At 46.4% G+C, this 19,984-nt stretch overlaps 1 protein-coding gene across 5 annotated transcripts in view; it reads right to left on the reverse strand.

The window, feature by feature from the left end:
• Positions 1 to 19,984, reverse strand: part of LOXL4 (lysyl oxidase like 4) — a 128,005-nt gene that overhangs the window by 95,513 nt on the left and 12,508 nt on the right. For 2 of the 5 annotated variants that reach the window (XM_056529562.1, XM_056529557.1), the window contains exon 1: positions 4,126 to 4,264. The exons of 2 other annotated variants lie outside the window; for them this stretch is intronic. The gene's annotated coding sequence lies outside the window, so the exon portion shown is untranslated. Of the gene's footprint in view, positions 1 to 4,125; positions 4,265 to 19,984 lie in introns of those variants that run through there. One more of the 5 variants, XM_056529559.1, reaches the window with a different exon arrangement.

A 19,984-nucleotide genomic window follows, 5' to 3' on the forward strand; every position in this document is an offset into this window, starting at 1 on the left:
GGGATATATCGAATCGCCACACTGGTATCGCGATTCGAATCGTATCGCCAAATTCTTGGCGATTCACACCCCTAGTATAGATGTTCTTCACTGTAGATCAGTAGTCTCCAAACTGCGGACCTCCAGCTATTGCAACACTACAACTCCCAGCATGCTATTGGCTGTCTACTCAACTCTGCCACTTCTGTAGTTATTTTGGAGATTTAAATGTATAGGATGTAAAATAGTCTTGTCTAGCAAGGATCTACAGAAGAGTCATTTTTAGGTGTAATTCACTTTAGATCAGTGGTCTTGAAACTGTGGACCTCCAGCTGTTGCAACACTACAACTCCCAGCATGCCAGGGCTCTTGGCTCAAGTCTAAAAATCTGTATTAGGGGTCCCCCACCTGTGTCATTTTTTAATACTGGTAGAGGGGTTTTGGGACACCATGGCCTGAGAACTACTATAGGAGTGTTTATCAACCTTGTTCAGCTTGGGGCACACCCAGCGTAACATTTTTACTGTGTGGCACATCCCCCCCCCCCCCCCCCACACACACACCCCATGTGCTGTTACCTATTATGGACAGTTTTCCCCAGATATAGGGTCCCCTGTAGATAGTTTTCCCCAGAGCTCAAGTCCTGCAGGAACTCGTGGGAACTGAGTTCCTGCACTTTTTTCAAAGCAGGAACACCGTTCCCATTTGCAGGAATTCTGCAGGACCAGCCCTTGAGTAGAAGAGTTCCCACACTTTTTTCCCCAAGACTTGATCCCTGGTTTTCCCCCAGTATGTAGGATCCCCTGTTGATAATTTGCCCCTGTAGGTAGTTTGCCCCTGTAAATGGGACCCCACTGTAGGTCATCTGCTCACTGTAGTAGGACCCTCCCTGTTGGTACTTTGCCCCCTGTATATAGGATCCCCTGTAGGTAGCTTGTGTGGTAGAGTAATTTGTGGTATAGCCTTGTGGGGGTTGTAGGGTAGTTGGGGGTGTTGCTGTTCTGAATAATAAAGGGTGCTGTTAACCCTTGTCACTCGTGATGCCAGGGTGAGGGTTAAATACTGTAAAATGATGCTGGGCCTATCACCACCCTTCCCAAGAGTGATAGGTGAATGCGTAATAAATGGATTGTCCACAACCACTGTTTAACTGAAAACTTGCAGGAACTTTTACTGAAGATTTTCTGTAGCAGGCAATATCAATAACAGTCCAGATAACAGAGTTTATTTCTAGTTGAGCAGCGATTGACAGTTGGTTGGGATCAGATAAGCTCAATTTAGCTTCTAAAAGATTCCGTAGCATAGATCCGCTGGATTTAGGGGTGCGTTTAGGTCCAGTGATCTTGCGTAGAATAGCGGGGAATTGTTGTAGTACAACAGCTTTGGTATAGGCCGAGGCCGCAAGGCTTTGGCCAAGTAAAAGTACTTGAAAGTTGCGGAGGTCCTACCTCATTCAGTGACAGCAACCCAAGAGAGCGAACAATGGCCGCAGCTCCCTTATATGGGCAGGGGCTGAGCCGTTTTGGATTGGTCCATAACAACTGTCACTCACCGTTACACGGCATTGTGGGTGAACACGTGACACAAGAACCACCAAAGGTCCTTTAGCAAACAATAGAGTTCTGTGAACCAAGTCACATGACCCGTAGGTCCTGCGACGCTAGCAAGGTAGGAATCTTAACCCCTTAAGGACCAATGACGTACCGGTACGTCATTGGTCCTGCTCTTCTGATATAACGCGGGGTTACACAGTAACCCTGCGTCATATCATGGCGGGCCCGGCGTCATAGTGAAGCCGGGACCCGCCTCTAATAGCGCGCAGCGCCGATCGCGGCGCCGCGCGCTATTAACCCTTTAGCCGCGCGCTCAAAGCTGAGCCGCGCGGCTAAAAGTGAAAGTGAAAGTTCCCGGCTAGCTCAGTCGGGCTGTTCGGGATAGCCGCGGCAAAATCGCAGCATCCCGAACAGCTGACAGGACAGCGGGAGGGCCCCTTCCTGCCTCCTCGCTGTCCGATCGCCGAATGACTGCTCAGTGCCTGAGATCCAGGCATGAGCAGTCATGCGGCAGAATCGTTGATCACTGGTTTCTTATGAGAAACCAGTGATCATCATAGAAGATCAGTGTGTGCAGTGTTATAGGTCCCTATGGGATAATAATGATCAGTGTGTGCAGTGTTATAGGTCCCTATGGGACCTATAACACTGCAAAAAAAAAGTGAAAAAAAAAAGTGAATAAAGATCATTTAACTCCTCCCCTATTAAAAGTTTGAATCACCCCCCTTTTCCAATAAAAAAAAAAAACACAGTGTAAATAAAAATAAAAATAAACATATGTGGTATCACCGCGTGCGGAAATGTCCGAATTATAAAAATATATCATTAATTAAACCGCTCGGTCAATGGCGTGCGCGCAAAAAAATTCCAAAGTCCAAAATAGTGCATTTTTGGTCACTTTTTATATCATTTAAAAATGAATAAAAAGTGATCAATAAGTCCTATCAATGCAAAAATGGTACCGTTAAAAACTTCAGATCACGGCGCAAAAAATGAGCCCTCATACCGCCCCATACACGGAAAAATAAAAAAGTTATAGGGGTCAGAAGATGACAATTTTAAACGTATTAATTTTCCTGCATGTAGTTATGATTTTTTCCAAAAGTCCGACAAAATCAAACCTATATAAGTAGGGTATCATTTTAATCGTATGGACCTACAGAATACATATCAGGTGTCATTTTTACCGAAAAATGTACTACGTAGAAACGGAAGCCCCCAAAAGTTACAAAACAGCGTTTTTTTTTCAATTTTGTCGCACAATGATTTTTTTTCCCGCTTCACCATAGATTTTTGGGCAAAATGACTGACGTCATTACAAAGTAGAATTGGTGGCGCAAAAAATAAGTAATCATATGGATTTTTAGGTGTAAATTTGAAAGAGTTATGATTTTTTAAAGGCAAGGAGCAAAAAACGAAAATGCAAAAAACGGAAAAACCTCCGGTCCTTAAGGGGTTAAATATACATATTTACACTTTTATTTACATGAATTTTAGCTAACTGAGGGGTGACGAGGGGTTAACTAAAGAAGAGGACCCCCACTGTTCCTAGGGACTCTGACTTTGGGGACCCCACCACAAGGTACAGTATGAAATACGGTACCGGGACACCTCACTTGCCGATAGGACACACCTATAATTAGTTTGGTAAAAAGGACCCCTTTTAGCTACTTTGCACCCTATAGGTAGGACCCCATTGTTGGCAGCATGCCCCCTGCATATAGGACACCCCTCTAGGTAGTGTGCCCCCTATAGTTAGGGCCCCTCTGTAGGTAGAATGCCCCATTTAGGTAAACCCCACATTCCCAGGATACTACTGCTACCTTTCTACAACTCCCTATAGGTATGTGACCGTGCAGAAACCAGTGACAACCCCCCTAAAGCAGTGGTCTCCAACCTCCGGACCTCCAGATGTGGGCAAAACTACAACTCCCAGCATGCCCGGACAGCAAACGGGAAAAATCGCGATAATCGCGCAAATCGATTTTTTTTCTTACATCCCTGATCTATACCAGTGGTCTCCAACCTGCGGACCTCCAGATGTTGCAAAACTACAACTCTCAGCATGCTCGGACAGCCAACGGCTGTCCGGGCATGCTGGGAGTTGTAGTTTTGCAACATCTGGAGGTCCGCAGGTTGTAGACCACTGTCCTAGAGGTCACAACTTGGTGGCATATGCCTGATTTGCATTGTTCTTCATGAACTACAACTATCACATAGTGTCTGGTCATTACATCATAGATCCCAATTCAGATTGCACTGTTATATGATGATGGATCCTAATTAGAGATGAGCGAACTTACAGTAAATTCGATTCGTCACGAACTTCTCGGCTCGGCAGTTGCTGACTTTTCCTGCATAAATTAGTTCAGCTTTCAGGTGCTCCCTTGGGTTGGAAAAGGTGGATACAGTCCTAGGAGACTCTTTCCTAGGACTGTATCCACCTTTTCCAGCCCACCGGAGCACCGGAAAGCTGAACTAATTTATGCAGGAAAAGTCAGCAACCGCCGAGTCGAGAAGTTCGTGACGAATCGAATTTACTGTAAGTTCGCTCATCTCTAATCCTAATCAATATAAAGTAAAGTCATCTCACCATAAACCTATGACATTGAGGGTGATGGGGTGACCTTGTCCTGCCCAGCCTGGTGCTGAATTGGTTGGTTTTTGGTTGTATAGATGGTCACCCAGTTGTCGCCCCCATTAGTTGTACTTGAATTCTGCTTCATCTCTTTAGATATTGCAATAGTTGTCCAGCACCGGGGGCCTTGGAGGATGTCCATTACTGCATTCATAGTCTGATAATCAGACCTCGTCCTTCTTACATAGGAACAGTCTGTTAACGTAGACAAGGGCAGGTAATGTACTGTGCGATACACACAGCAGCGACACAAAGCTGCCTTTAGGTTATACGGATACATCAAACTGTAGCTGTGTTAGGGTCTGTTCACCCTGCGGAACTCCACTCCACCGAGAGAAAGTACTTCGGCGGTAGGACGCGGGGCACTGTGCCGTCGCCATTGACGGCCAAGCAGTACTTGCGGAATTCCGCGCAAAGAATGAACTTGTTCTTTCTTTGCGCTGAACAAATTCAACCGGGGGGGAATTGTCTGCCTGTGAAATTCTGCAGTGTGAACGGGTCTCGTGGAAGATCCATTCCCACTTATGGTACTGTTCACAACGTGGAATTCCGCAGAGTGACGTACCCTTACAGTGGAACTGGTCCCCTACCCACACGATAGGGTATTAGTGTCTAATCGCAGGGGATCTGATCACTTGGAACCTCCTCCCCCCCCCCCCCCCCACGTCTCAGTTGGTTATTAGCTTAGCGGGCTGTCACTTTTGCTTGTCTCCAAAGGTGGGGGACCAAGCTCCTGCAGGTCTGGTGAATAGCCAAGCCCCATTCTGGAGATTACGGTTTGTTATTGGTCACAAATCACACTTATGGAGCGGCAGCATGCCTGCCTGGCCTGACATCCCTACCATAGGCCATAGTGACCGCAGCATCTGTGATGTCCCACTACGGGATATGCATCTCACAGTCCTATCATCTTGGGTCAGGTCTCCAGGGCCCACCTGCACTGCACCCCTATAATCTGTATAATTGTATGTTATGTGTAAAGGACCTTTAATATGGTCACATGGTTAATGATCACATGATAAGGGTTGTCACATGTTAAAGTCACATGTTTTGTTACCCAGAGAGCACCAGGAGACCAGATGACCCACATCTAGCCTATGGGCTCCTTGCTCAGCCCCCTTTATAAGAGAGGGAGGTATTTCAATCTCTCTCTTTTCTCTCTGCCACCACACTTTCTGCTGAGGTCAAGTCCAGTCCAGACGTCTCAGGGCCAGTGTCCAGCACATCTGGAGGCCTCAACCTAAATTACAGCCACAAGTCAGTAAGTCATCTCTGTCTGCTGTCACTATCTTCAGTCAAGTCAAGTCTATTATAGTCAGTGTGGCTGTGATCAAGTCTGTCAAAGTCTCTGCAAGTCCCAGTCACCCCTCTGGCTGTAAAGACTGTACCCTCTGTCTACCTCAGTAAAGCAACAATTAACCCGAACCTGGCCTTGGATTATTATTGGCCCTGCCTAACTAGGACTAGCGGTGCTACCGTTCGGGTGGTTCGCGGTTAGAACCACACCTTGGCGTCACGAACATTTAGGGATTAACTCCTTCTGCCCCTGATTTACAACATCTGCCCCTACACCTCACCTCACCTCCCCCCCCCCCCCCCCCCCAACTCCACCGCACATCTAAGTGGTTTCAGAGGGAGGAGCTCTCTGTCATTCTATTGGCATCTCAACAACACAGTCGGAGGAGGAGGCTGAACAGGGGGCTGCCATGGTTCTGGGGGAACTAACAATGGAGACCAGGTCTGCTGTGCAAGGAAAAGTACTGGAGACTGGATCTAACAGACTGCTTGCCACAAGCTTAGTTCTTTAGAATACAGAAGTATAGGAATGTATTATAGACACCATCAGAAGACCTCCTGTGCAAAAAAAATATATATATATTATATAATGTTTAAAATGTCTCAGAGACACGTCAAAAGTTTTGATCATTAGAATGAGCGGAGAGAAGTGTGCTTCACTCCCTGGCTGGCTGCGGTCTCTGTCCAGCTGCACTAGAAGGGCTCCATAGACTTATAATGGTGCCATCTAGTGTTCAGATACATATTACGAGCTGGGAGAAGTGAGTAGTGTTGAGCATGAATATTCGTAATGTGAATTTTTATCGCGAATATCGGCACTTCGCGATTTCGCTAATATTTAGAATATAGTGCTATATATTCATAATGACGAATATTTTTTTTTTTCACATGCAAATTTCTATGCAAATTTTCTATGCGAATTTCCATGCTCCAGAAAGTTAAACAGATTTGTAATTTGCTTCTATTAAAAAATCTTGATCTTTTCAGTACTTATGAGCTGCTGAAGTTGAGTTGTTCTTTTCTGTCTAAGTGCTCTCTAATGACACCTGTCTCGGGAACTGTCCAGAGTAGAAGCAAATCCCCATAGCAAACCTCTTCTACTCTGTGCAGTTCCCGAGACAAGCAGAGATGTCAGCAGAGACCACTGTTGCCAGACAGAAAATAACAACTCAACTTCAGCAGCTGATAATTATTGGAAGGATTAAGAATTTTTAATAGAAGTAATTTACAAATCTGTTTAACTTTCTGGAGTCAGTTTAAGGGATAAAGGCAATGGTTTCCAGTAGGGATGTCCCGATACCATTTTTTAAGAATGAGTACGAGTACCGATACTTTAATTCTGGTACTTGCCGATACCAAGTACGAGTACTTATATTTTAAAGGGAATCTGACACCAGGGTGACCCGGTTTCTGGCGCTGCTTACCGTGCTGATATGTGGGTCCTTGTTGTGTACAATGGAGGCGACTGCTGTAGTATGAGCCAAGATTCCTCTCTTCTCCATTGGACAGAACAGGGAATTTGCATTGGTGGCAAAACCAATGTCTCCGTCGCGATTGCGCTGATGTTCACATGATGAGCAGCGGTAGAAACCGGGTCACCTGCACTATCTATCTATAAATTCAAGTTAGTGCAGGTGACTCAACTGTGAGATTGCCTTTAATAGTAGGTAGTATCCCCTTGTAAGTACTTTAGATAGTTGCAGACATTAGTAGCAGCCCCCCTGTAGACCGCAGCCCCCCCCCCTTGTAGACAGGGCCCCCCCCCCCTTGTAGACAGCACCCCCTCTTGTCCCCCCTGTAGACAGCGCCCCCCGTGTCCCCCTTGTAGACAACATCCCCCCCTTGTAGACAGCACCCCCTCTTGCCCCCCTTGTAGACAACAGGCCCCCCCTTGTAAACAGTGCCCCCCCCCCCCATGTCCCACTTGTAGACAGTGGGCCCCCTCCTTGTAGACAGGGAGCAGTGTCCCCCCATTTAGGGAGCAGGCCAGCCCCTTATAGACAGCAGGCCACCCCCCCCCCTTATAGACAGGAGCCCCCCCCCTATAGACAGAAGCCCCCCTAATAGACAGCAGACCCCCCTATAGGCAGCAGCCCCCCTATATAGACAGCAGCCCCCCCCATTATATAGACAGCAGCCCCCCTATATAGACAGCAGCCCCCCTTATATAGACAGCAGCCCCCCTATATAGACAGCAGCCCCCCCTTTATATACACAGCAGCCCTTCCCCTTTATAGAAAGCAGCCCTTCCCCTTTATAGACAGCAGCCCCCCTTATAGACAGCAGCCCCCCCCTATATAGACAGCAGCCCCCCCTTATATATGCAACAGCCCCCCTTATAGACAGCAGCCCCCCCCCCCTTATATAGACAGCAGCCCCCCCCCCCCTTATAGGCAGCAGCCCCCCCCTTATAGACAGCAGCACCCCCTCCCCCTTATAGACAGCAGCTCCCCCCCCTTATAGAAAGCAGCTCCCCCCCCTTTATAGACAGCAGCCCCCCCTTATAGACAGCAGATCCCCCCCCCCCTTATATAGACAGCAGCCCCCCTTTATAGACAGCAGCTTCCCCCTTTATAGACAGCAGCCCCCCCCCCCCCTTATATAGACAGCTCCGCTGTCCCGTTCTCCCGATCGCATCATTGTGTCCTACGGAGGAGCATACACGTCACTCTGCTTCCTCCGCAGCGTTATGCTGGGCACAGGGGAGGAGGAGTGACGTGTGTGTCACATGATGCTCCTCCATAGGACAGCGGAGAACGGGACAGCGTTGCACAGCATCAGGTATCAGGCAAGGTATCGGGGGCATTAAACGAGTCCCCGATACCATGCAAATGCCAAGTTTCGGCCCCGATACTGATACTAGTATCGGTATCGGGACATCCCTAGTTTCCAGTGTATAAACCTTTCTTGTCTTTTGAATTAGATGGGTTATCTGCAAGGCCGGCTCTGCCTATAGGCAAAATAGGCAGCCGCCTAAAGCGCCCTCTTTATGGGGAACACCGCTCTGCCTGCCACAAGAAAGATAGACAACCAGCACCCAAACCACTCGCTCAGCCGGCAGCAAGAGGAGGAGGTTTGTTACAGTGTGTCACCCCAGTAGTAAATTGGGGTGTATCAAAGGGCGGGCGAATGGGTGGAGTCAAGCTGCAGCAAAAATCCTTGCACCAGCCCTGATTGTCTTTACCCTCAACGATTAGCTGGAACAGGAACATAGAAGTATATGTTTATTTCTCCTACAGCACCCCCACAGGGGAAAGGAAGCATTACATGATACACTGAAATAAGTTGATCTACAGCAGTGGTTTCAAACTGTGACCCTCCAGATGTTGCAAAACTTCAACTCCCAGCATGCCCGGACAGCCGTTGGCTGTCCGGGCATGCTGGGAGTTAAAGTTTTGCAACATCTGGAGGGCCACAGTTTGAGACCACTGGTCTACAGTATGTTAAATATGGACACGCTGCATCTTCTCTCTCTGAAGCTACCCAGAGTCCGGTGCAAAAAGGTGTTACAAACAATCCAGTAGGGACGTTATAAATGTGTCACCACACTACCGTATAGGGATTTATATTCTGGCAGTAACATGAATGTAACGTCCTGCCCTGTACGTGTAACACGTGCCCCTGCTCAATAGATGGGAAGTGACACCAGACGCACCTTTCACTCACAGCCTGTGGTTTGCTGGAGCTTATAAACATCCCCGCCCTACACAAAACCCATAGTGAACAGTTCACCATTCATACACGTCCTGTACGGGCCGATAACAGAGTTTACACATTTTTAATTACTTGCGCCAAACTGAAAATGTCTTGTTTTTTAATCAGATGCCTGTTTTATAGAAGAAACCACAACATATAACTAAGGCATCCTTAGAATAACATACATACCAGCACATCACATAACCAATGGAGGCCCAATGTAGGCCGAGGAATCAGGACCACCCATTAACTTCAAGGTCTCCACTGAATATTTTTACATTCTCAATAAAAAATAAATAAAAAAAACAATGTAAATATTAAGGCACCCCAAAGCTTTCTGAAACGTGCACGTGCACCCTCTCTTCCCCGGCCCCGGCACTAGGTCTCCCAGGCTTGTAGCCTAAGGGTCTGTTTGCTGGGTGGAGTCAAATGACATTTTGGTGATGTTATTGCACCCGATCAATAGACTCTTAAAATGTATAATATCTCTTGTGTGAGGGGTGGGGGCAGGGGAAACATGAAGTTCAGAGTCCTTAAAGGGGTACTCCGGCGCTTAGACATATTATCCCCTATGCTTTGTCCCGCCACTGGGGACCCCTGTGATCTTGCCAACGGGGACCCCGTTAGAATCAGTCCCTGGAGTGTGTTCGCTCCGGGTCTGATTACTGTCGATCACGGGGACAGAGCTGTCACGCCCCCTCCCGTAGGCTTGCATTGAGGGGGCGGAGCGTGATGTCACACAGGGGCGGAGCCATGGCGTCACAATGCTCTGTCCCCGTGTTCTTCAGTAATCAGACCCGGAGTGAACGCACTCCGGGGACTGATTCTAACAGGGTGCGGCGTGCAAGATCACGGGCGTGACAGCTCCCATAGGCTTGCATTGAGGGGGCGGAGCGTGACGTCACTCGGGGACGGAGCCGTGATGTCACTATGCTCCGTCCCCGTGATCGACAGTAATCAGACCCGTAGCGAACACGCTCCGGGGACTGATTCTAACGGGGTGCGGCGTGCAAGATCACGGGGGTCCCCAGTGGCGGGACCCCCCCCCCCCCGATCAGGCATCTTATCCCCTGTCCTTTAGATAGGGATAAGATGTCTAAGCACCGGAGTACCCCTTTAAAGGGGTACTCTCTGCTGACACCTCTGTCCATGTCAGGAACTGTCCAGAGCAGGAGCAAATGGTAGCGCTCACCAGCTCTGTAGCATTAAATTCCAAACTGATGTGGAAAAAAACAAAAACACAATGTCTAGGGACAGGAGAACTAAAAGCTCCATGGAGCTCAGTAAGGCAATGGGCGTTTCATGGCTCCAAATTAGCTACAGTAGCTCTAAATTGATCCACTTATCTTGTGAGAAACTTAAAGGGCTATTCCATTAATATTTTTTAAGGGTAAAAAATTTTTTTTATAAAAAAGTGACATCTACTGTGATCCCTGTAGCTTGCGTTGCTGCTCTTTCTGCTCCCTTGCTGTTGGTCTCTTCTGTGTCGATCACTGACCAAGACAAGACACCACTGCAGCCAGTCATTGTGTGAGTGGACAAGTCCTGCGCCAAACTCTTGTGTTGGAATTAGGGAACCAGGGTTGGTATAATTATTTTTTATTTTTTTCCCTTAACCCTAGCACCATAAAAGAGCTGAACTCATTGTCATGTATATGGAACAAGCTCGAGAAGATGTTAAAGGGGTATTTCTCCTCTATACATCTTATCCCCAATCCAAAGGATAGGGGATAAGATGTCTGATCGCGGGGGTCCCGCTACTGGGAACCCCCGTAATCATTCCTGCAGCACCCCTGTCATCTGGTGCTCGGAGCGAGCTTCGCTCCGTGCCTGATGATTGGTGTAGCAGAGGCCAGAGGATCGTGATGTCACGGTCACGCCCCTTGAGACATCATGCCTCGCCCCCTTAATGCAAGTCTATGGGAGGGGGCGTGACGATCATCATAGACCTCCTATAGACTTGCATTGAAGGTGTAACGTCACGATGGGGAGGACCATGATGTCACGATCCTCCAGCCCTGGCATCGCCAGTCATCAAACAGGGGTGCTGGAGGAGAGATGGTGGGGTTCCCAGTGGCGGGACCCCCGGGATCAGACATCTTATCTAATAAGATGTCTAGGGGTGGAGTACCCCTTTAAGGAAGAGGCGTTACCTGATGGAAGTAACCACTAACGATTGTGTAGACTGGGACCATAAAGGGAAGCACGGGGTCAGCAGGAATATTAAGGTTGTAGTATGTCAGCAATGCTCAATAGGTATTGAGTGATTCTCAACTGTGTGAGATTGTGAGAGTGTGAGACTGAACCCATGTGAGACTGTGTGAGATTGTGAGAGTGTGAGACTGAACACATGTGAGAGTGTGAGAGTGTGAGACTGTGTGAGAGTGTGAGACTGAACACATGTGAGAGTGTGAGACTGTGTGAGATTGTGAGAGTGTGAGACTGTGTGAGGTTGTGAGTGTGTGAGACTGAACCCATGTGAGAGTGTGAGACTGTGTGAGATTGTGAGAGTGTGAGACTGAACCCATGTGAGAGTGTGAGACTGTGTGAGATTGTGAGTGTGTGAGATTGTGAGAGTGTGAGACTGTGTGAGATTGTGAGTGTGTGAGACTGAACCCATGTGAGAGTGTGAGACTGTGTGAGATTGTGAGAGTGTGAGACTGAACACATGTGAGAGTGTGAGACTGTGTGAGATTGTGAGAGTGTGAGACTGAACACATGTGAGAGTGTGAGACTGTGTGAGATTGTGAGAGTGTGAGACTGTGTGAGATTGTGAGATTGTGTAGGGTTTTCTGTGGAAACCTTAGTAAATAGGTTGGGTTTTTGTGAAAATGTCAGGGACACGCCCCTGTTCATGGTCACACCCTCTTTTCCCGATGGCCACGCCCCGGGTTTCATAGTAAAATGGAGCACATTCTGGCGCAGAGAATCTGGCGCACAACCCAACAAAACAGGTCTGGTTTATAACAGTAAATCAGGGCCAATGTGTTGGTGTTCTCAGGAAGTTTTTTAATTTTATTTTTTTATTTTGCTCCCTACGATTCCCTAGAGACATGTTAAAGGGGTACTCCAGTGGAAAACATTTTTTTTTTTTTATCAACTGGTGCCACAAAGTTAAACAAATTTGTAAATTACTTCTATTAAAAAAATCTTTACTCTTCCAGTACCTTTGTTACGCCGAGCGCTCCGGGTCCCCGCTCCTCCCCGGAGCGCTCGCTTCTCTCTCGCTACCGCAGCGCTCCGGGCAGCTCCACTGACCCGGTGCGCTGCGATACCGTCTCCAGCCGGGATGCGATTCGCGATGCGGGTAGCGCCCGCTCGCGATGCGCATCCCGGCTCCCGTACCTGACTCGCTCTCCGTCTGTCCTGTCCCGGCGCGCGCGGCCCCGCTCCCTAGGGCGCGCGCGCGCCGGGTCTCTGCGATTTAAAGGGCCACTGCGCCGCTGATTGGCGCAGTGGTTCCAATTAGTGTGTTCACCTGTGCACTCCCTATTTATACCTCACTTCCCCTTCACTCCCTCGCCGGATCTTGTTGCCATTGTGCCAGTGAAAGCGTTTCCTTGTGTGTTCCTAGCCTGTGTTCCAGACCTCCTGCCGTTGCCCCCGACTACGATCCTTGCTGCCTGCCCCGACCTTCTGCTACGTCCGACCTTGCTTCTGTCTACTCCCTTGTACCGCGCCTATCTTCAGCAGTCAGAGAGGTTGAGCCGTTGCTAGTGGATACGACCTGGTCACTACCGCCGCAGCAAGACCATCCCGCTTTGCGGCGGGCTCTGGTGAAAACCAGTAGTGACTTAGAACCGATCCACTAGCACGGTCCACGCCAATCCCTCTCTGGCACAGAGGATCCACTACCTGCCAGCCGGCATCGTGACAACCTTTTAGCAGCTGTATGCTACAGAGGAAATTCTTTTATTTTTGAATTTCTTTTGTGCTCTCTGCTGACACCTGATGCCCATACCAGTAACTGTCCAGAGCAGGAGAAAATCCCCATAGCAAATCTATGCTGCTCGCTGCTCTGGACAGTTCCTGATACGGGCGTCAGGTGTCAGCAGAGAGCACTGTGGGCAAGACAAAAAAGAAAATAATTTCCTCTGTGGCATACAGCTGCTATAAAAAAAAAATTATAATAATTATTCAGATCCATCGGACATGGATCTGATTAATTTTAAAAATTTATTATATTTTTTTAAAGAAGTGTATCTAAACTGAGTGATCATTTCTAAAGAATTTGTATGATTCTGTTCTATTTATTTCTGTATTGTTCTTTTGGCCGTGTTTGTTATCTATTGGCCAATTCTGTTTTGTGAAAAAAAATTATTGAAAAACTCAATTAAAAATTATTTGAACCTCCATACAGCTGCTATAAAGTACTGGAAGGGTAAAGATTTTTTTTTATAGAGGTAATTTACAAATCTGTTTAACTTTCTGGCACCAGTTGATTTAAAAAAAAAAAAAATGTTTTCCACCGAAGTACCCCTTTAAGGTCCAAGGAGATCAGCAGTTTCCTAATTACCCAAACTGGCCCAGTCTGGGACCATCAATCTTTCTATAGTCAGTCACTAAGGTTGCATTTTTGCTCTGTTTTTAGTAAAGAAGAACAGTGCCTTTGGCCATGTCTGGAATCTTCACTTATTCCTTTAGAATCATTGACTTATTGTTATGGTCCCATACTGAAGATGTAGATTCTCTATGCCAGTGGTCTTGAACTGTGGCCCTCCAGATCTTGCAAAACTTCAACTCCCAGCATGCCCGGACAGCCGTTGGCTGTCCGGGCATGCTGGGAATTGAAGTTTTGCATCATCTGGGGGGCCAAAGTTTGAGACCACTGTTCTAAGCCAAAATTAATTCGGAACTAGAGACTTTGGGGTATGGAATTTAAGGGATCCCCTGGTGTTTGCCCTTGAGTCCAGCATGGAGATGTTGTCTTTGTTGCAGAACGATCCCCAGGCGGCCATTCCCAGAACAGTCATAGATTGGATGCAGTAGCTCTGATGTTATAGTAGCATAGCTGGGAATGGTAGTGGGGTCGTCACCCGGAGAGAAGTCAGAATTGAAATGGCCAAAGGACAAGGTGGAACCAAAGGCAGGAATTAACCCCTTAAGGACTCAGCCCATTTTGGCCTTAAGGACTCAGACAATTTAATTTTTACGTTTTCATTTTTTCCTCCTCGCCTTCTAAAAATCATAACTCTTTTATATTTTCATCCACAGACTAGTATGAGGGCTTGTTTTTTGCGCGACCAGTTGTCCTTTGTAATGACATCACTCATTATATCATAAAATGTATGGCGCAACCAAAAAACACTATTTTTGTGGGGAAATTAAAACGAAAAACGCAATTTTGCTAATTTTGGAAGGTTTTGTTTTCACGGCGTACAATTTATGGTAAAAATGACATGTGTTCTTTATTCTGAGGGTCAATACGATTAAAATGATACCCATTATTATATACTTTTATATTATTGTTGCGCTTAAAAGAAATCACAAACTTTTTAACCAAATTAGTACGTTTATAATCCCTTTATTTTGATGACCTCTAACTTTTTTATTTTTCCGTGGCGGTATGGGGGCTCATTTTTTGCACCATGATCTGTACTTTTTTTTGATACCACATTTGCATGTAAAAAACTTTTAATACATTTTTTATAATTTTTTTTTTATAAAATGTATTAAAAAAGTAGGAATTTTGGACTTTTTAAAAAAAATTTTCGTTCACGCCGTTCACCGTACGGGATCATTAACATTTTATTTTAATAGTTCGGACATTTACGCACGCGGCAATACCAAATATGTCTATACAAAATGTTTTTTACGCTTTTTGGGGGTAAAATAGGAAAAAACGGACGTTTTACTTTTTTATTGGGGGAGGGGATTTTTCACTTTTTTTTTACTTTTACTTTTACATTTTTTTACATTTTTTTTTACACTTGAATAGTCCCCATAGGGGACTATTCATAGCAATACCATGATTGCTAATACTGATCTGTTCTATGTATAGGACATAGAACAGATCAGTGTTTTCGGTGATCTTCTGCTCTGGTCTGCTCGATCACAGACCAGAGCAGGAGACGCCGGGAGCCGGACGGAGGAAGAAGAGGGGACCTCCGTGCGGCGTTATGAATGATCGGATCCCCGCAGCAGCGCTGCGGGCGATCCGATCGTTCATTTAAATCGCGAACTGCCGCAGATGCCAGGATCTGTATTGATCCCGGCACCTGAGGGGTTAATGGCGGACGCCCGCGAGATCGCGGGCGTCGGCCATTGCCGGCGGGTCCCTGGCTGCGATCAGCAGCCGGGATCAGCCGCGCATGACACGGGCATCGCTCCGATGCCCGCGGTTATGCTTAGGACGTAAATGTACGTCCTGGTGCGTTAAGTACCACCTCACCAGGACGTACATTTACGTCCTGCGTCCTTAAGGAGTTAAAGGGGTACTCCACTGGAAAAAAAAAAATCTTAAATCAACTGGTGCCAGAAAGTTAAACAGATTTGTAAATTACTTCTATTAAAAAATATTAATCCTTCTAGTAGTTGTCAGATGCCATATGATCCACAGGAAGTTGTTTTCTTTTTTAATTTCCTTTCTGTCTGACCACAGTGCTCTCTGCTGACACCTCTGTCCATATCAGGAACTGTCCAGAGTAGGAGCAAATCCCCATAGAAAACCTCTCCTGCTCTGGACAGTTCCTAAAATGGACAGAGGTGTCAGCAGAGAGCATTGTGGTCCGGCAGAAAAGAAATTCAAAAAGAAAAGAACTTCCTGTGGATCATAACAGCAGCTGATGAATACTGGAAGGATTAAGATTTTTTAATAGAAGTAATTTACAAATCTGTCAAACTTTCTGGCACCAGTTGATTAAAAAAAAAAAAAAAAATTAAAAAAGTTTTCCACCGGAGTACCCCTTTACCCGATAACGACCATGGACGAGTATAGACATCCAGGTTGGCGGGCGTTCCGGCACCTGGACGTCTATACTCGTCCACTATTCTCGTGGGTGCTGCCCAGTGCACCCACGAGATCGCGGCAGGGACTCGGCTGTATCACACAGCCGGGACCCTGCTGCACTGCCAGGACCGAAGTAAACTTCGGTCCCAGCAGTTTTAACCCTTACAGCCGCGGTCGGAATTGACCGCGGGCTGTAAGTGTTATGACAGAGGGAGGGAGCTCCCTCTGTCACCCCTGCAGCACCCCGTATCGCGATCGCGGGGTGCTGTGTGTGGCCGCGGCTGGCCGGGGCCTGCCGCACTGCTGGGAGTGAAGTTCACTCCCGACAGTTTAACCCTTACAGCCGCGGTCAGAAGTGACCGCGCGCTGTAAGGAGTTCTGACAGAGGGAGGGGGCTCCCTCTGTCTCTCCTGCAGCACCCCGGAGCATCGCGGGGTGCTGCTGCATACCTGGGCAGCCGGGGGTCCTACTAAGACCCCCAGGTCTGCCCTGGGTATTGCCCGAAAGGACGTGCCAGAGGCACGTCCTAATATGCTGCCTGCTAGTGAAAACTGGCAGGGAGCATATAACTGCAATGCTTTGGAATACTAAGTATTCCAAAGCATTAAAAAGTGTAAAAATAAATAAATAAATAAATAAAATAAAAGTGTAAAAATAAATAAAAATGTAATAAAAGTGTAAAAATAAATAAATAAATATTAAAAATACATTTATTAAATGAATCTAATAAAAAAAAATGCATAATGTGTAGGATCACATTGGCGGACATCCGCAGCATGTAATATGCTGTGGATGTCCACCATGTGATCCTACACATTATGCAGCAGTCACGGTAATGAGCTCCCTGCTGCGGCTGGGTAGCTTTGTGTGTCCACTCATAGCGGCGGATTTCCCGCCAGCAGTCATGAGCGGACGCACTGAGCTACCCAGCCGCAGCAGTGATGGATATATTCGCCATGAGCGGGTGCTTATTCCCACAACATGGCGGATATATCCATCAGGAGCCTTAACTGTCACAGACGCGTTATACTGCCAGCTGACCAAGGACCAATCAGAGAGGTCCCTGGTCCAGCCAATAACTTGTAGGGGTGCGGTATATAAATGGGGTCACTTGTGAGGGTGGGGGTACTGTTCTGCCCTGAAAGCCAAATGGCGCTCCTCTCCTTCTGAGTCCTACCACGCGGCCAAGGAACCATATATGGCCTAAGCGGGGGTATTTCCGAACATGGGACAAGCAGCTAAATAAAATATAGGGTGCATTTCTTTCAATATCAGAAGTGATGTACAAAAATTGTGCCCCCCAAATGATGCATTTGTGAAAAATTGCTAATTTCGAATTTTTAACACTGACTTTGTAATAATTCCTGCCAAAAAACTATGGTGTTAAAATACTCACTGTACCCCCTAGCGAATACCTTGAGGGGTCTCGTTTTTTAAATGGGGTCATTTGGGGGGGGGGTTCCTATGTTCTACTAACTTTTAATTTCTGCAAACCTTGCATAGCACACAAAAAAAGATGTACTTTTCAAATTTTCAAAATTTTCTAAATTTCAAGTTAAATTGTTAGGCTTCTAACTAATTTAAAATGTTAATTAAAAACAAAAAAATGACGTAAAAATAAAGTAGACATCTGAAAGTATAAGTTTCATAAGCTATTTGGTCAGTAAGTATAAATATATGCAACCTATTAGTGTTAAAATAGCAAAAAATCTTAATTTTTTGTAAAAATGTCATGATTTTTTGCATTGTAAAAAAAAAACTACAAATGATTTCGGCTTACTTTTACTATGTACATTAAGGACAACTTGTGACAAAAAAACAATGTCAGAATTATCGTGATTGGCAAAATGTTACCAGAGTTATTCTCTAATAAAGACAGACATCCCCGATTTGAAAAAACAGGCCTGGTCTTTCAGGGGCGTACAGGTGAGCCAGGAGAGCAGCCAGGAAGTGACAGGCCACGGGACGAGACAGGATTGTTAATATTAGATATTTGGATTAATGACCTAAAATATCTATTAAAACCACATAAAGGGGTAGAAAATCTATAGAAACATTCTGCAGATACTGTAGCTTTAATGTAGAATACCATCTACTTCTGGATATGGCTGAATAGAAAAGTGTGATTTTTGGAAATTCCAGGATCACTTTGAATTCCTTAGGACTACAGGGACATGACCTGTTCTACAAACCAGAAGTATGTCATGCATGCATGGTTATTCTCGAAACATTAAAATAAAGATTTATTGAAACTCTCGAGACTGGCTTGCAACAATGGTGGAATTGTTTTAGGTATAACACATGATTATATCGCAGCAAGAAAGTGCTCACATGAGATTCCTTTAACCTATATGACATGTTTTTTATAAATACATAGGACCACCTTCCTGATGAGTATTGTAGGTGTCGGTCAAGTACCTTAAAGCTTAAAGGGGTACTCTGCCCCTAGCATCTTATCCCCTATCCTTTGGATAGGGGATAAGATGCGAGGGGCGGAGTACCCCTTTAACTCTGTTGTTGGTCCCACAGCAGGATTCTTGTTTAAATCTCCAAGTAAATTCGGAGCCCAAGACTTGCCTGCTGCCAAATCATTCAGGATACAGACTTTTGGCCAATCTGTATCCTGATCGCTTCAGTCTTAGGCAAGTCTTTGGCTACGAAGTTGCCAGAAACTTAAACAGGTATCCTGCCTCCAGACCAACATTGGAGTTACACTTGGAAACAGTAGTCCAAGAGTTGTCCAATGCCAACCTTCCATATAGGCTAGGCTGGAGGTGTATGATGGTCCTTAGGCAAAACATTAGCCTGTGGTGGCCTAAGGGGTGGCGTGTTTGGTGTACTGTGGAGTGATGCGACTGTGACCAGAGTTCGTGACACTAGGAGTGTTAACCACCACACTTCCAAGGATGAAGCGTTTGCCGGTGCCAAGCTCTGGGTAAAGAAATACCTCCAATGTAAGGTTAGGGAAACCACTTGTAAACCTTACTTAGGAATAGCAGGCAAATGTTACAATTAGTACAGTTCTGCTTTAGTGCAGTTTTTGAAGAAAGCAGGAGGGAATCACGTTTTTCTCTTGGCACTTTGGGACTTGAAGTCATTTCTGACTAAGATATTGCTTGGACTGGTCTGAATATATTGTGGACAGACTTGACTTAGGCTGGGTTCACACTACGTTTTCTCCCATACGGGAGCGCATACGGCAGGGGAGAGCTAAAATCTCGTGCTCCCGTATGTCACCGTATGCGCTCCCGTATGTCATTCATTTCAATGAGCCAGCCGGAGTGAAACGTTCGGTCCGGTCGGCTCATTTTTGCGCCATATGCGCTTTTACAACCGGACCTAAAACTGTGGTCAACCACGGTTTTAGGTCCGGTTGTAAAAGCGCATACGGCGCAAAAATGAGCCGACCGGACCGAACGTTTCACTCCGGTCGGCTCATTGAAATGAATGGCATACAGCAGCGCATACGGTGACATACGGGAGCGCGAGATTCTAGCTCCCCCCTGCCGTATGCGCTCCCGTATGGGACAAAACGTAGTGTGAACCCAGCCTTAGCTAGACTTAATTTGACTAGACTGACAGTCTTAGACTTGACTGAGATAGACATAATTGAATACAAAGTAGGAGACAAAGACTTAGAGACTGGAGGTACTGCCGCCGGCCTAGACTTTCAGACACAGGGTTCCTGGTTAGTGCTTACCAGCCAGGGTGAACCTATTTGGAAAGGAGTTTCCTAAGGCTATCAATTTTGTAATCCATTTGGTTACTATGGGGCCTGTCGGCTCTCTTGGCACTTTTTCCCAAAGCTAACTTGACTTGTCTGATCTTGACGTGCACAGACAAACTGGTCAGTGGGATCTGTGTACGGAGCAG

The sequence above is a fragment of the Hyla sarda genome, chromosome 7 (genome assembly GCF_029499605.1).
Source record: "Hyla sarda isolate aHylSar1 chromosome 7, aHylSar1.hap1, whole genome shotgun sequence".
Classification (NCBI taxonomy): domain Eukaryota; kingdom Metazoa; phylum Chordata; class Amphibia; order Anura; family Hylidae; genus Hyla; species Hyla sarda.